This window comes from Lithobates pipiens, unplaced genomic scaffold (genome assembly GCF_037356315.1).
Source record: "Lithobates pipiens isolate NorthernLeopardFrog02 unplaced genomic scaffold, aLitPip1_a1.2 Scaffold_30, whole genome shotgun sequence".
In the NCBI taxonomy this organism is placed as follows: Eukaryota; Metazoa; Chordata; class Amphibia; order Anura; family Ranidae; genus Lithobates; species Lithobates pipiens.
In genome coordinates, this window is record NW_027507791.1 from 164081435 (window position 1) to 164097760 (window position 16326).

General features: G+C 43.4%; 3 pseudogenes; all 3 read left to right on the top strand.

The window, feature by feature from the left end:
- The first annotated feature begins 9812 nt into the window (after nt 1-9812).
- LOC143948577 (5S ribosomal RNA) lies at nt 9813-9931 on the top strand (annotated as a pseudogene).
- Nucleotides 9932-10619: 688 nt separating this feature from the next.
- Nucleotides 10620-10738, top strand: LOC143945914 (5S ribosomal RNA; annotated as a pseudogene).
- Nucleotides 10739-11112: 374 nt separating this feature from the next.
- Nucleotides 11113-11231, top strand: LOC143948384 (5S ribosomal RNA; annotated as a pseudogene).
- The last annotated feature ends 5095 nt before the right edge of the window (nt 11232-16326 follow it).

Here is a 16326-nt window from a genome sequence, read left to right on the forward strand (position 1 = left end):
TCCAGCGGCTCCTGAACCAGCGCTGTAAGAGAGGTCTCCTCCTACAAGTCGGGCTCCACATCTGGACTCTAACAACGGCACACTAGGTGAAATGGCCCCTTACCTTACTGCTGTAAGGCAAACAGCAAATCAAGCAGCAAAAACAAGGGTCCAGGGATTCTATCCCAATTCCTAGCAGGTGGATATTGGTCCCCTCAGGTAGGTATTTTTCCTCTCAGATAGTTTCCATATAGATCTTTGGCTTCAGTATAGCTCCCAGAGGTCTCATAGGAAAGATAGAGGTACACTCGGATGGTGAAGTACGTTCGTAAAATTTATTGTAACGATATATAAAAAGAGGTACTCACAAACATACGATAAAATACAGCATTAAAAACGGACGAGCAATCCGCTCGTGTATGCGAACGTCACTTCCGGTATCCTCGTTCCGACGCGTATCGTCACTAGTCACGTGACTTCATCAGGGATCATTCCCTGATGAAGTCACGTGACTAGTGACGATACGCGTCGGAACGAGGATACCGGAAGTGACGTTCGCATACACGAGCGGATTGCTCGTCCGTTTTTAATGCTGTATTTTATCGTATGTTTGTGAGTACCTCTTTTTATATATCGTTACAATAAATTTTACGAACGTACTTCACCATCCGAGTGTGCCTCTATCTTTCCTATGAGACCTCTGGGAGCTATACTGAAGCCAAAGATCTATATGGAAACTATCTGAGAGGAAAAATACCTACCTGAGGGGACCAATATCCACCTGCTAGGAATTGGGATAGAATCCCTGGACCCTTGTTTTTGCTGCTTGATTTGCTGTTTGCCTTACAGCAGTAAGGTAAGGGGCCATTTCACCTAGTGTGCCGTGTATACTGGAGACACAGAAATTACAACACGATTGCTGGCACCTGTTTTTCTTTTTGAGAAGCACTGAACAAGTCACTGAGCACCTATTTCAGCTTTTATATAGACTGTCTTATATATATATTTAATAACTTTTTTATGTTTAAGAAGATTACGGAACTAACCATCACTGACACTTTATTCAATTTCACTATAGACTGTATTTTATCATTTTTTCATGCATTATGAATTGCACGTTTTAACATTTGCACTTTATGGAATATTTTTTCCTTTTGCTTAGTTACTTATGTTGATATATAAACACATGATTTCTGGAATTCAAGTTTTAGAATACACTAGCACAAGACACCTTAATTTTTATTTTAGATAGGCTAGTTGATTTATAGTTAGATTTTAATTTTTCCAGTACTAGGCTCTTTATATTTATATTTATATCTAGTTCAGGTAGCGCAACACCATCTGTTTGATTTTCACTCTTGTTTGAAGATAACTACAACTTCTTGTAGTGCTATTTCGAAAGCTTGTACTAATACTGGTTCTTTTGAGCCCCAAAGGTCAAGAGTCAGGACTGCTCATGAGATGGTAGCTCGTATACCTGGAGGTCAACCCAGAGACATAGAGGAAGTCTAAAGAGGAATACCCAAAGAATTAGAAACATAGGAGGGCCTGTGAAGATATGAAGACATATGCAACACATATCTATATAAGTTACTCAGAGTTCCCCTTCAATATAAGAATTAATTTCTTTTTCAAATGTTTCTCTATTCTTTGAGTATTTGTCAAATGTTTCCACACATATGATTGCTTGTGTATTCTGTTCTCTGGATGACATGAAATGTTCTGCCAGTAAGATAACAAAAGATATTATTCCCAGAAATGTTGTGAAATGTTGGTATGGAAAGTCCCTGTTTATAACAAACTTTACCCTTTTAATAATTAATCACTATCCTGTCAAATTGACTTTTATCTTGTTTATCTTGTTTTTGTGTTTGGGTCAAGATGACCATATGTAATGTGGGACCAATTATTATGAAATGTATTACGTACTCTGTAACTTGGTTCTGTGCCCGCCATAAGCGGTAATGTTATAATTTTCTTATAAAAAGCTGTAACAGTTTGTATTCTGTACCACAACCCCTTGGAAGGTGTGGTCCTCTGTACAGTAAGTATTTCTGAAGTAAACATGCATTGAGACGAATGCTACTTCGTAGATGTCCTTTATTTCAAAGCTCATCATAACACTAGATTATACAGAAGAACGTCCTAGGTATGCAGAGATGGAGGCTAGGGTATACAGAGAGAGAGAGGCTGGGTTACACAGAGAGGCAGGAGTATGCAGACTTGCTAGTGTATACAGATGGACTAGTGTATACAGTAGATCGGCTAGTTTATACAGAGAGGCTAATGTGTACAAAAGACAGGCTAGTGTATACAGATAGGCTAGATTATACAGAAGAAGGTCCTGGTTATGCAAGAGATGGAGGCTAGGGTATGCAGAGAGAGAGGCTTGGTTACACAGACTTGTTAGTGTATACAGACGGACTAGTGTATACAGAGGACCGGCTAGTTTATACAGAGAGGCTAATGTGTACAAAAGACAGGCTAGTTTATACAGCTAGGCTAGATTATACAGAAGAACGTCCTGGGTATGCAGAGATGGAGGCTAGGGTATACAGAGAGAGAGAGGCTGGGTTACACAGAGAGGCAAGAGTATGCAGACTTGCTAGTGTATACAGATGGACTAGTGTATACACAGTAGACCGGCTAGTTTATACAGAGAGGCTAATGTGTACAAAAGACAGGCTAGTGTATACAGATAGGCTAGATTATACAGAAGAAGGTCCTGGTTATGCAAGAGATGGAGGCTAGGGTATGCAGAGAGAGAGGCTTGGTTACACAGACTTGCTAGTGTATACAGACGGACTAGTGTATACAGAGGACCGGCTAGTTTATACAGAGAAGCTAATGTGTACAAAAGACAGGCTAGTGTATACAGATAGGCTAGTGTATACAGATAGGCTAGATTATTCAGAAGAACGTCCTGGGTATGCAGAGATGGAGGCTAAGGTATACAGAGAGAGAGGCAAGAGTACGCATACTTGCTAGTGTATACAGACGGACTAGTGTATACAGAAGACCGGTTAGTTTATACAGAGAGGCTAATGTGCACAAAAGACAGGCTAGTGTATACAGATAGGCTAGATTATACAGAAGAACGTCCTGGGTATGCAGAGATGGAGGCTAGGGTATACAGAGAGAGAGGCTAGAGTATGCATACTTGCTAGTGTATACAGGCGGACTAGTGTATACAGAAGACCAGTTCGTTTATACAGAGAGGCTAATGTGTACAAAAGACAGGCTAGTGTATACAGATAGGCTAGTGTATACAGATAGGCTAGATTATTCAGAAGAACGTCCTGGGTATGAAGAGATGGAGGCTAAGGTATACAGAGAGAGAGGCAAGAGTACGCATACTTGCTAGTGTATACAGACGGACTAGTGTATACAGAGGACCGACTAGTTTATACAGAGAAGCTAATGTGTACAAAAGACAGGCTAGTGTATACAGATAGGCTAGATTATACAGAAGAAGGTCCTGGTTATGCAAGAGATGGAGGCTAGGGTATGCAGAGAGAGAGGCTTGGTTACACAGACTTGCTAGTGTATACAGACGGACTAGTGTATACAGAGGACCGGCTAGTTTATACAGAGAAGCTAATGTGTACAAAAGACAGGCTAGTGTATACAGATAGGCTAGTGTATACAGATAGGCTAGATTATTCAGAAGAACGTCCTGGGTATGCAGAGATGGAGGCTAAGGTATACAGAGAGAGAGGCAAGAGTACGCATACTTGCTAGTGTATACAGACGGACTAGTGTATACAGAAGACCGGTTAGTTTATACAGAGAGGCTAATGTGTACAAAAGACAGGCTAGTGTATACAGATAGGCTAGATTATACAGAAGAACGTCCTGGGTATGCAGAGATGGAGGCTAGGGTATACAGAGAGAGAGGCTAGAGTATGCATACTTGCTAGTGTATACAGGCGGACTAGTGTATACAGAAGACCAGTTCGTTTATACAGAGAGGCTAATGTGTACAAAAGACAGGCTAGTGTATACAGATAGGCTAGTGTATACAGATAGGCTAGATTATTCAGAAGAACGTCCTGGGTATGCAGAGATGGAGGCTAAGGTATACAGAGAGAGAGGCAAGAGTACGCATACTTGCTAGTGTATACAGACGGACTAGTGTATACAGAGGACCGGCTAGTTTATACAGAGAAGCTAATGTGTACAAAAGACAGGCTAGTGTATACAGATAGGCTAGTGTATACAGATAGGCTAGATTATTCAGAAGAACGTCCTGGGTATGCAGAGATGGAGGCTAAGGTATACAGAGAGAGAGGCAAGAGTACGCATACTTGCTAGTGTATACAGACGGACTAGTGTATACAGAGGAACGGCTAGTTTATACAGAGAGGCTAATGTGTTATAGAGAAGAACGTCCTAGGTATGCAGAGATGGAGGCTAGGGTATACAGAGAGAGAGAGGCTGGGTTACACAGAGAGGCAGGAGTATGCAGACTTGCTAGTGTATACAGATGGACTAGTGTATACAGTAGATCGGCTAGTTTATACAGAGAGGCTAATGTGTACAAAAGACAGGCTAGTGTATACAGATAGGCTAGATTATACAGAAGAAGGTCCTGGTTATGCAAGAGATGGAGGCTAGGGTATGCAGAGAGAGAGGCTTGGTTACACAGACTTGTTAGTGTATACAGACGGACTAGTGTATACAGAGGACCGGTTAGTTTATACAGAGAGGCTAATGTGTACAAAAGACAGGCTAGTTCATACAGCTAGGCTAGATTATACAGAAGAACGTCCTGGGTATGCAGAGATGGAGGCTAGGGTATACAGAGAGAGAGAGGCTGGGTTACACAGAGAGGCAAGAGTATGCAGACTTGCTAGTGTATACAGATGGACTAGTGTATACACAGTAGACCGGCTAGTTTATACAGAGAGGTTAATGTGTACAAAAGACAGGCTAGTGTATACAGATAGGCTAGATTATACAGAAGAAGATCCTGGTTATGCAAGAGATGGAGGCTAGGGTATGCAGAGAGAGAGGCTTGGTTACACAGACTTGCTAGTGTATACAGACGGACTAGTGTATACAGAGGACCGGCTAGTTTATACAGAGAAGCTAATGTGTACAAAAGACAGGCTAGATTATACAGAAGAACGTCCTGGGTATGCCGAGATGGAGGCTAGGGTATACAGAGAGAGAGGCTAGAGTATGCATACTTGCTAGTGTATACAGGCGGACTAGTGTATACAGAAGACCGGTTAGTTTATACAGAGAGGCTAATGTGTACAAAAGACAGGCTAGTGCATACAGATAGGCTAGTGTATACAGATAGGCTAGATTATTCAGAAGAACGTCCTGGGTATGCAGAGATGGAGGCTAAGGTATACAGAGAGAGAGGCTAGAGTATGCATACTTGCTAGTGTATACAGGCGGACTAGTGTATACAGAAGACCAGTTCGTTTATACAGAGAGGCTAATGTGTACAAAAGACAGGCTAGTGTATACAGATAGGCTAGATTATTCAGAAGAACGTCCTGGGTATGCAGAGATGGAGGCTAAGGTATACAGAGAGAGAGGCAAGAGTACGCATGCTTGCTAGTGTATACAGACGGACTAGTGTATACAGAGGAACGGCTAGTTTATACAGAGAGGCTAATGTGTTATAGAGAAGAACGTCCTGGGTATGCAAAGATGGAGGGTAGGGTATACATAGAGAGAGGCTGGGTTACAAAGAGAGGCTAGTGTATGCAGACTTGCTAGTGTATACAGGCGGACTAGTGTATACAGAGAGGCTTGGGTATACAGAGAGATAATGTATAAAGAGATGCTAGTGTATACAAAAGACAACCAAGAGTAGACAGTGAGGCTCGTGTATACAGAAGACCGGCTACAGAGAGGCTAATTTGTACAAAAGACAGGCTAGTGTATACAGATAGGCTAGATTATACAGAGGAAGGCCCTGGGTATGCAGAGATGGAGGCTAGGGAATCCAGAGAGAGACGGTGTTACACAGAGAGGCTAATGAGTACAAAAGGCAGGCTATTTTTTTACAGATAGGCTTGTGTATACAGAAGACAGTCTGGGGAATTCAGTGAGGCTAGTGTATGCAGAAAGGCTGGGACACCGAGACTATTGTAAAAAGAAGGCAGGCTAGTGTATATAGATTACGGGCACGTGTATACAGAAGACAGAGAGGCTAGTCTATATAGAGTGGCTGGTGTACACAGAGAGATTAATGTATACAGAAAGGCTAGCGTGTAAAGAAGACAGGACTTTATTTTTTGCTAATAAAGTAGTTACTTCTGAAACATGTAAAGAGTTCCAAAGCGTTAGTTGCATCAGCTTCATAAAACTGAGAAATCGTTGCATTACTCTAAATTTAAAAGTTGTTCCGGTAGCACTGAGAAGACGATATTAGATGAGCGATCTACACATTTCGTTTACTATTGCAGAGAGATACCGGCTAAATGTTAATATCTTAATATGTGCTGCGTGTAAGGAAGAAATAAGATGGTTTTGTGTGAGTTGGTTTACCAGGATTTAGAGATAATAATCTGTTTATTCTAATAATAAATATAGCAAAATAACTTAGATTAATATTGAGACAGTATATACAGGTCGGGTTTAAGTGGTTAAACCTACACACGAAATAACAGCAACGACGTGTGTAGGTTTTTTATCAATCAGGTTCATTACGTGTCTTTAATCATGTAGTGAATATACCCCAAATATAGCATAAGGATGAGAAAGGATAATAACTGGCAAGAACACAAACTGCACTAGAAATGTGAATATGAATTTGAGATGAAATGTCAATCCCCATTGGTTACTTACAGGTACTATACTGTTAACACGGCTACGTACAGAAAAGTGTGAGCTAAGCAGCTAAATATTCTGCAATAGCAGAGATTAAGTATTGCAGTTGAAAAGAGATCGGAAGCGTTAGTTGTAGTAGCTTCAAAATGACTGAGAAATCATTTCATTACTCTAAATGTAAAAGTTATCCCGGTAGCACTGAGAGGACTGATATTAGATGAGTGATCGTTGTAGTACAAATTCAGTTTCCTATAGCAGAGAGATACCAGCTAAATGTGAGAAGAGCAATTAAACTGTTCACGGTAGCATTGCATTACTCTTAATATGTGCAGCGTGTAAAGAAGCAATAAGATGGTTTTGTATTATCCTAAATTAGCAGTATACGTAATAAAGGTGAGTAGGTAACCTGGATTTAGACATAGCAAACTCTACAATCGAATTTAGCAAAATTAGAACGGATAATATTGATACAGTATATACAAGTCGAGTTTAAGTGGAAATACACAAAATATCTAGCTTACCTTTACATTGTTAATAGAGCGTTGCAAAGTAATACCAAGGCAGAATGTCGGAATAGCTAAAGGGTATACATTATTTAAGAGTAAGTTGACTTAGCTTGAATATTCCAACGTGTAAATCGTTCCATTAATTTTGTTACGCACGAAGACGGCCTGCACTGACTGTTTTCCGTTTCCACTGGAAAGAGAATCCTAGTAAATCGTAAATTTATCAGCTAAGTTAACTCTGAGACTATGATTAATTTCACAGTTCTGTGACATTTAAGGTGGAGAAAAAGAAGTAATACAGAAAATAGAGTCAAAAAGTGGAAACGTTTATTTGCTTATGTCATGACAGCTGACAGCCATGACAGGAATAAAACTGTTTTATTAAGATGTAAGACTAGTTTTATTCTCTACATAAATGCTTTTCAGAGAGTTGTATAATATAGGCGACCAATAGGAAATTTAAATGGCTTAATATTGCAGGGAGGAAGTATCGCTGTAAGAGATTGATAGCTTAGCTTGAAAATGGCCGAGAAATAGTTGCGTTAGCCTAAATTTAAAGGATATGCCGGTATCAATGAGAAAGCTTATATTAGACTAGTTGATCTTTGCATTACACAATCCTATTATTATTATTATTATTAAGATGCAGAGAGATACTCAGTTAATGTCAGAGATACTCGGTTAATGTCAGAAAAGCAATAAAACTGTTTACATCGTTAGCGAGCGATAGTTACATTACTTTTAGTATGTGCAGCATGTCTGGTAGCAAATGGATGGTTTTGTGAACATTTTGCATTACCGTACAATTAGCGGTCGAACTCATCGAAGTGAATAGATTTAACCGGATTTTGAGTTAGTACTCTCTATTTCTAATAAGAAATAAAGCAAAATAAGTCAGGATGGTGTGTCAGGACTGTCACATACTCAATGTGACAGTTGATGTGGAGAATTACACATATGCAAAATAGATTTTATTTTATTGCATGCTTGATGTGGATGATTAAAATCGTGTAGTGAGTATAATCTATATGGAGCATAAGAATGAAAAGGCATAACATGGCAATGAGACAAACTCCATTAGAGATGTGAGCTAGATGAAATCATGAAATGTCTCTGTATAGCCCAGATTGTCTTCTGTTATCACTTAGCCTACCCTCTAAATTCACTAGCCTCTCTATTTACACCAGCATGTTTACACTAGCCGGTCTTCTGCATACAATAGCCTGTCTTCGATATCCACTACCCTATGTTCTGAATACACTAGCCCGTTTTCTGTCTTTTGTATGCCCTAGCCTGTCTTTTGTATACATTAGTCTCTCAGTATAAACTAGCATCTCTGTATACCCCAAACTGTCTTCTGTAAACACTTGTCTCTCTTTATAGCCTGTCTTGCCTTTCTTCTGTACACACTAGCTTCTTTGTATACACTAACCAGGCTTCTATATACAATAGCTTCACTCTATGCACTAGCCTCTTTGTATAATCTAGCCTCTCTGTATACCCTAGATAGTGTTCTGCATACACTAGCCTCTCCGTAGAATACAGCCTTTATTCTGTATTCACTAGCCTTTCTTCTGTATGCTGTAGTCTTCTATATATATACTAGCTTCTTACACCCTTGCATCTCTGTAAACACTGTGTAAACTAGCCAGTCTTATGTATACACTCGCCGACTGTATACATTAGACTCTCTGAATACACTAAACCCTCTGTATACCACAGCCTGTCTTTTGGATACACTAGACTGTAAAAACTAGCTAGAATACACCAGCCTGTCTTCTGTACCCACTAGACTCTCTGTATACACTACCCATTCTTCTGTATACACTGTCAGCTTTGATATATACCCAAGCTTGTCTTCTGTATACACTAGCTTCTCTATATGCACTGTCCTTTCTGTATACACTCGACTCTCTCTATACACTAACCTCTCTATATACACTAACATCTTTGTATATACTAGCCTCTCTTTAAACTAGCCTCTCTGTGCACCCCAGCCTCACTGTTTACTCTAGCATCTCTGTATTCTCAAGCCTATCTACATACACGAGTCTGTATTCTGTATTCACTAGCCTTTCTTCTGTATGCTGTAGTCTTCTATATATACCAGCTTCTCTGTACACCCTAGCACTGTAACAGTGCTAGGTTCCTGTACTACAGAAACAGAACACCAGCAATAAGGTGTATACTGTGCAGGAGGCACACAACACCCACTCTAACTTCTGCACTGCACATGCATGTATTGCAGAAATTGAACACCAGTAATAAAGGGTAGCTTCAGGTGTGTGTGCAGGAGGCACATAACACCCACTGTAACAGTGCTAGGTTCCCAAGCAGTAAAGACACTGTCCATGCGTATCGTCCTCTTTCCCTGACCACCGCAACACACTATACAATGCCGCCGCGCTGGCGGCCTTATATAGTGTGAGGTGTGTACTAAACCCCCCTAGCAGCCAGATGGCAGTTCTGAGATGCCTATTTCAGGCAAGAAAACTGATTGCCCAATTGAGATGGTTGAGAGTGCCCAAAGAGATCGCCTATGGCCCCATCACCTTGAAAGTGCCTGATCTTGTCTGATCTCAGAGGCTAAGCATTGTCGGGCCTGATTAGTAACTGGATGGGAGACCAACTGGGAATACCAGGTGCCATAGGCTTCTTTTTATGTTGTTGGCGTTGACATGGTTTTTTTTTCCGCTTGTTTCCCAAGGTGATCATCTTGGCATTTGTCAAGAGGGCTGAGAGAGCCCAAACAAATCTCCTACGGCCACATCACCCTGAAAGCACCCCATCTCATCTGATCTCAGAGGCTAAGCAGAGTCCGGCCTGGATAGTACCTAATTACAGGTGCCGTAGGAATCTTTTTATATTGTTGGCTTTGACCCGTTTTTCTTTCGCTTGTTTCCCAAGGTTACCATTTTAGCATCTGTCAAGAGTTTTGAGTATGTCCCGAAGCGTTCGCCTAAGGTCACATCACCCTGAAAGCGCTCGATCTCAGAGGCTAAGCAGGGTCTGGGTCAGATGGGAGACCGCCAGGGTCTATGTTGTTGGCGTTGACCTGTTTTTTTACACTTGTTTCCCAAGATGACCATCTTGGCATTTGTCAAGAGGGTTGAGAGTGTCTAAATAGAACACCTATGGCCACATCACCCTGAAAGTGCACAATCTCATCTGATCCTGCAGCAGTGTACGGCCTGGTTAATACCTGTATGGGAGACCATCTGTGAATACCAGGTGCCGTAGTCTTCTTTTTATGTTGTTGGCGTTGACCTGTTTATTTTCGCTTGTTTCCCAAGGTGACCATCTTGGTGTTTAACAAGAGGGTTGAGAGTGCCCAAAGAGATCACCTATGGCCCCATCACCCTGAAAGCGCCCAATCTCATCTGATCTCGGAGGCTAAACAGTGTCGGGCCTGGTTAGTACCTGGATGGGAGACCGCCTGGGAATACCAGGTGCCATAGGCTTCTTTTTATGTTGTTGGCTTTGACCTGTTTTTTTCGCTTGTTTCTCAAGGTGACCATCTTGGCGTTTGTCAAGAGGGTTGGGCGTGTCTTGAAGAGAACGCTTACGGCCACATCACCCTAAAAGCACTCGATCTCGTCTGATTTCAGAGGCTAAGCAGCGTCAGGCCTTGTTAGATGGATGGGAGACTGCCTGGGAAGACCAGGTACTATAGAAGGATCTGGCCTGGTTAGTGTCATGATTGGGAGATCGCCTGGGAATACCGGATGCCGTAGGATTCTTTTTATGTTGTTGGCTTTGACCTGTTTTTTTAGCTTGTTTCCCAAGGTGACCATCTTGGCCTTTGTCAAGAGGCTTCAGAGTGCCCAAAGAGAGTGCCTACGACCAAATCACCCTGAAAGAGCCCAATCCCATCTGATCTCGGAGGCTAAGCAGCGATGAGCTGGGTTTGTACCTGGATGGGAGACAGCCTGGGAATACCAGGTGCTGTAGGCTTCTCATTATGTTGTCGGCGTTGACCTGTTTTTTTTCCCTTGTTTCCCAAGGTGACCATCTTGGCATTTGTCAAGAGGGTTGAGAGTGCACAAAGAAATTGCCTACGGGCACAACACCCTGAAAGTGCCCAATCTCGTTTGGTCTCAGAGGCTAAGCAGGGTTGGGCCTGGTTTGTACCTGGATGGGAGACCGCCTGGGTTTTCCAGATGCCGCAGGCTTCTTTTTATGTTGTTGGCGTTGACTTGTTTTTTTTGTTTGTTTCCCAAGGTGACCATCTTGGCGTTTGTCAAGAGGGTTGAGCGTGCCTGAAAAAATCTACTATGGCCGCATCACCCTGAAAGAGCCCAATCTCATTTGATCTCAGAGGCTAAGCAGGGTTGGGACCTAGTTAGTACCTGGGTGGGAAACCGCCTGGGATTTCTCGATGCCATAGGCTTTAGTTTTAATTCAATCTTATTTTCATTGAGATATAAAAGCAAGATAGGAGGGGGAAAAATACAGAATATTCTAACATATTCGTTTTACATTGTTACATAAACATAAAAAAGGAAACCACAAATAAATCCACTCTACTACAGTGGTGTCAAACTCTACTACAGTGGTGTCAAACTATCACGAGGTTAAAGTGTTTGTTTTGAGCTTCGATTTAGGTAGTATGGTAGAAGAGCCTGTGGTCCTACAATGATTAGTCTAAGTTAAAGTGGGTATGTGCGCACCACTATCTTCCCAGCGAGTGATGCCCACTCATTACAGGTAGACTAGGGCTATTGTTCTCATTCTGGTAACGTTCACTCTGGGGGGGAAGCTCTGTATGTGCCACCATTCTGGTCTAATGAGACTGGAGGTCATAACTTAAGTAATCGGGTATTACTGCAACTTGTATAGGGGAGGGAAGAAAGGGGGAAGAGAGTGAGGAAAGAGGGGTCAGGACAGTAAAGAGCTTAGGGATCAAAAGGTATACATTCCACCCTGATCACACAGGTGTATCGATAGAGTCCTCTGTGGCCCATGAGATAAACTCTGAGGAATATCGAAACATCGACCATGAGGTCCAGGTCTTAGAGAATTGTTCCTCCCTACCCGTTTCCTGCGAGAACATTCTTTCCAAACTATTAATTCGGTCCACTTCAATTGCCCAATCCCCCAGGGAAGGCATGCTCGTCGACTTCCAATGTCTGGGCAACACCGTTCTAGCAGCCGCCAAAAAGTGACGCAGAACGTCTTTCTTGACTGACTTAAGTGGTCCCGGGAGCAGAGATAGCAGAGCCATCTCAGGAGAGGGTGCGATGGAGGTCACCATGAGTTTACAGTACAAGTCAAGGATCTTTTGCCAGAACTTCCTCACAGGGGGGCATGCCCACCAAATGTGAAGTAACGTTCCCTTAGATGACAAGCAACGCCAGCAAGTATCCGGAAGTGTCGAGTTGATTCGGTGCAAAGTTGAAGGGCATCTGTACCAGCTGGTCAACAGCTTGAACCCCTTTTCTTGAGAATTGGAGGCTATGGACATTTTGTGGGTCAGTATGAAGCACTTTTGCCAGTCTACAGGCGAGATGGAGTGGCCCAGATCTTCCTCCCATGCCTGTGTGTATGGGGGAAGGTCAGGATTATAAGCCACATGTAAGAGGGAATATAATTGAGAGACTACATGTGTAGGAGGGGTGGCCTGGAGCAACATGCCTTCCAAGTCCGTTAAGTCAGCGAGTACATTAGGTAACGATGGGAAAGTGCGAATGAAGGAAATCACCTGTTGTCTCTGCAGCCAGTACGTAGAGGCATGAGAAGATGGGTCAGAGGGAACGTCATGAGTCAGAGAGGGGTCTGAACGTAGGACTTGGGCAAGTCGCCTGTGGTCCTCCTTACACCAAGGTCCAAAAATCGCATCTCGTAGGGCCGGTGGAAAAGCCGGAGTTCCAAACAGTGGAGTCATGGGTCCCTGCATGGGAGATAGGGTCTTGGAGGAATTCATTCGGGTCCAGATTTGTATGGTTTGTCGGGTGAGGTCGCTCAGTGGTACCTCTCCTTTCAGGAATTCAGTAGGTGTCCATGGCAATGCACAGAGATCTATTGGGTTAACATGGCTCTCTATTTGTACCCACAATTTGGAGGAGGAATGATGGAACCAGTTAAGTATACGCGTGAGCACAGCTGCTCTATAACATAAGGAGGCATCGGGGGCTCCTGCTCCGCCACGAATCTTGGGGAGTGATAAGGTCTCGTAGCGTATCCGGGGATGAGCCCCTCCCCAAATAAAGGAGGAGAATAGTTGGCGGAGCTTCCTGAAAAACCAGGAGGGTATGGAAATGGGAATTGTTTGGAACAAATAGAGAAACCGAGGGATTACATCCATTTTTAGGGCATTTACTCTGCCTAGCCACGATAGGCATTTCTTTGCGTAGTTTGAGAGATCCGTCTTGGTTCTAAGCAGCAGGGGTGCATAATTCAAACAGAATAGATGGGACCTTTCCGTGGGTATTTGGATTCCGAGGTAGAGGATGGAGGTAGAGCCTGTTTTAAATGGGTACCTAGCGGATATCTGGCGGAGGACCTCTTGGGACAGTGAGATGTTCAGGATTTCTGATTTAGTATGGTTTACTTTGAAATTGCTCAGCATGCCAAACCTCGTGAATTCCTGCATTATATGTGGTAAAGATAGGTGGGGTTGGGTTACAAACAATAGCAAGTCATCCGCGAAGAGCGCCAGCTTAGAATGAGTGGGGCCTATCGATACACCTGAGATGTTGGGGTTATTGCGTAAGGCTATTGCTAGGTGTTCCATGACAAGGACATATAGAAGGGGAGATAAAGGACAGCCATGTCGTGTCCCATTGTTAATGGCAAATGTAGGTGACAGTGAACCATTTACCCGAATTCTAGCGGAAGGTGAGGAGTAAAGGGCCATAATTCGGGATAGCATTTTGGGACCCAGGCCTATCTGTTGCAGAGACATCGGAAGGAATTGCCAGTCAACCCGGTCGAATGCCTTTTCGGCGTCAACCGTCAAAAGGCATAGAGGGATTTCGTGGGTGCGGGCATAGTCGGTAAGAAGCAGGGTTTTCAGGGTGTTATCCCTTGCCTCGCGGCCACTTACAAAACCCACCTGGTCCAGATGTATAAGGTGGGGGAGTAGCAGTTGCATTCTAGTAGCTAATATTTTGGCATATATTTTCAGGTCCACTCCAATTAATGATATGGGCCTATAATTTGCACACAAGGTAGGGTCTTTTTCTGGTTTGGGGATAATGGTGATGTGGGCTTCAAGCGTTTGTGGAGGAAACGCTGAGCCTTCTGATAGAGAGTTAAACACCTTAGCCATAAAGGGGGTCAGTGGAGGAGCAAATGTTTTGTAGAATTTAGGGGTAAAACCGTCGGGTCCTGGGCTTTTACCGGAAGGGGTGGCCGCTATCGCTCCCACTTCCTTGTCTGCTGTGATTACTTTCTCTAGCTCTTCTGCAGTATTGCCATCTAATATAGGGAGCTCAGTTTCCTCGATATAGGACTGTCCATCGGGCGCAGGGGTGTGGGATGGGCTAGATGGGATACCGGTCGGTAGGTTGTACAGTGTTTGATAGAAATCTCTGAATGTTTGTGATATCTTGGAGGGCTCATTAAGCTTTTCTCCAGAAGGGGCCCGAATATGAGGTATAAATGTGGAAGGCATGTTTGGATGGAGGGTGCGGGCCAATGGCCTACCACATTTATCTCGAAATTGGTACTGATGTAAAGCAAGTCTGTCCGCATAAGTACGAGCTGAGGCCTCGTATAGGTCCCTGAGTTGGGATCGGGCCAGTGAGACATCTGTCAAAGTCACCAGCGTAGGGGCTCGTTTATGCTGGGTCTCAAGGTCCTGAAGATTTTGTGTTGCTGAGGTTATTGCAGCTGAACGAGTCTTTTTCAAGCGGGTTCCCACCTGAATGAAGAGTCCTCGCTGAACAGCTTTAAGCGCCTCCCATTGGAAGGGTAGCGAGGTGGTGTCTGTGGCATGATCTAGCAAGAAATTAGAGATAGTTTCCGAGACCTTGTGGGAACACTGAGGCCGCGTACACATGGGCGGACTGTTCGTCCAACTTTGTCCGCTGAACAGTGTTTCAGCAGACAGTCCGCTCGTGTGTGGGCTTCAGCGGACAGTTTCAGCGGACAGTCTGACGAACAAAGTTTTTTGGAATTTCCGTAAGACTGTCCGCTGAAACTTGGTTTGAGCGAACAGTCCGCTCGTGTGTAGGCTTGTTCGGCAAACTAAGTCTCGCGCATGCTCAGAAAGAATTTACACGGCGAAGGTTGCATTGCAGTGTATCGGACGCCGAATTTCTCGCCCCGTCGTACGTGCCGTTCACGTCATCGCGCAAGTTTTCAGCGGACTGTTTGTTCGTCGTGTGTGGTCAAGTCCGCTCATGGAAATTTTGAACGGACTGTTTGTCAAACTGTTTGACGAACCTAGTTGGGCGGACAGTCCGCCCGTGTGTACGCGGCCTCAGGGTTTGTGAGGAGGGAATCATTCATCCTCCATGTCCATTCCCTCACTGGTGTGGAAGGGATAGATAATGTCAGATATATAGGTGAATGGTCAGACCAGACCATTGAGTCTATGTCACATTCAGGTGACCAATCTAAGCAGCTATGGTCAAGAAGGAAGTAATTGATACGACTATAGGAGTGATGGACCTGTGAGAAATGGGTATAATTCCGATTTGTTGGAAACAGAACCCGCCAGATGTCGATTAGACGGAGGTCGTATATAGCCCGTTTAAAAGCCCTCAACTTAGTAAAGGAGATGGATGAGCGAGAGATGGACGAGTCTAAGAGGGGCATTAAAATCCCTGCCTATAATTAATTTACCTTTCGCAAATTCTGACAAGAGCACTGGTATCGCAGAGCAGTCGAGATTTGGTTAGTGTTTGGTAGGTAGAGGTTGGCTATAGTAAATTTGGTGCCCCATAGGGAGAACTTTATGAACACCTTCCCTTTCCTGAGGATCCGACAGCTGGTCTATCAGATCAATCGGGAGCGTTTTGTGGAAGGCAATAGAAACGCCTTTAGTTTTCTGAGAGGGGTTTGTACTGTGGAACCATCTGTTAAAGTACCTGTTGGAGCAGGA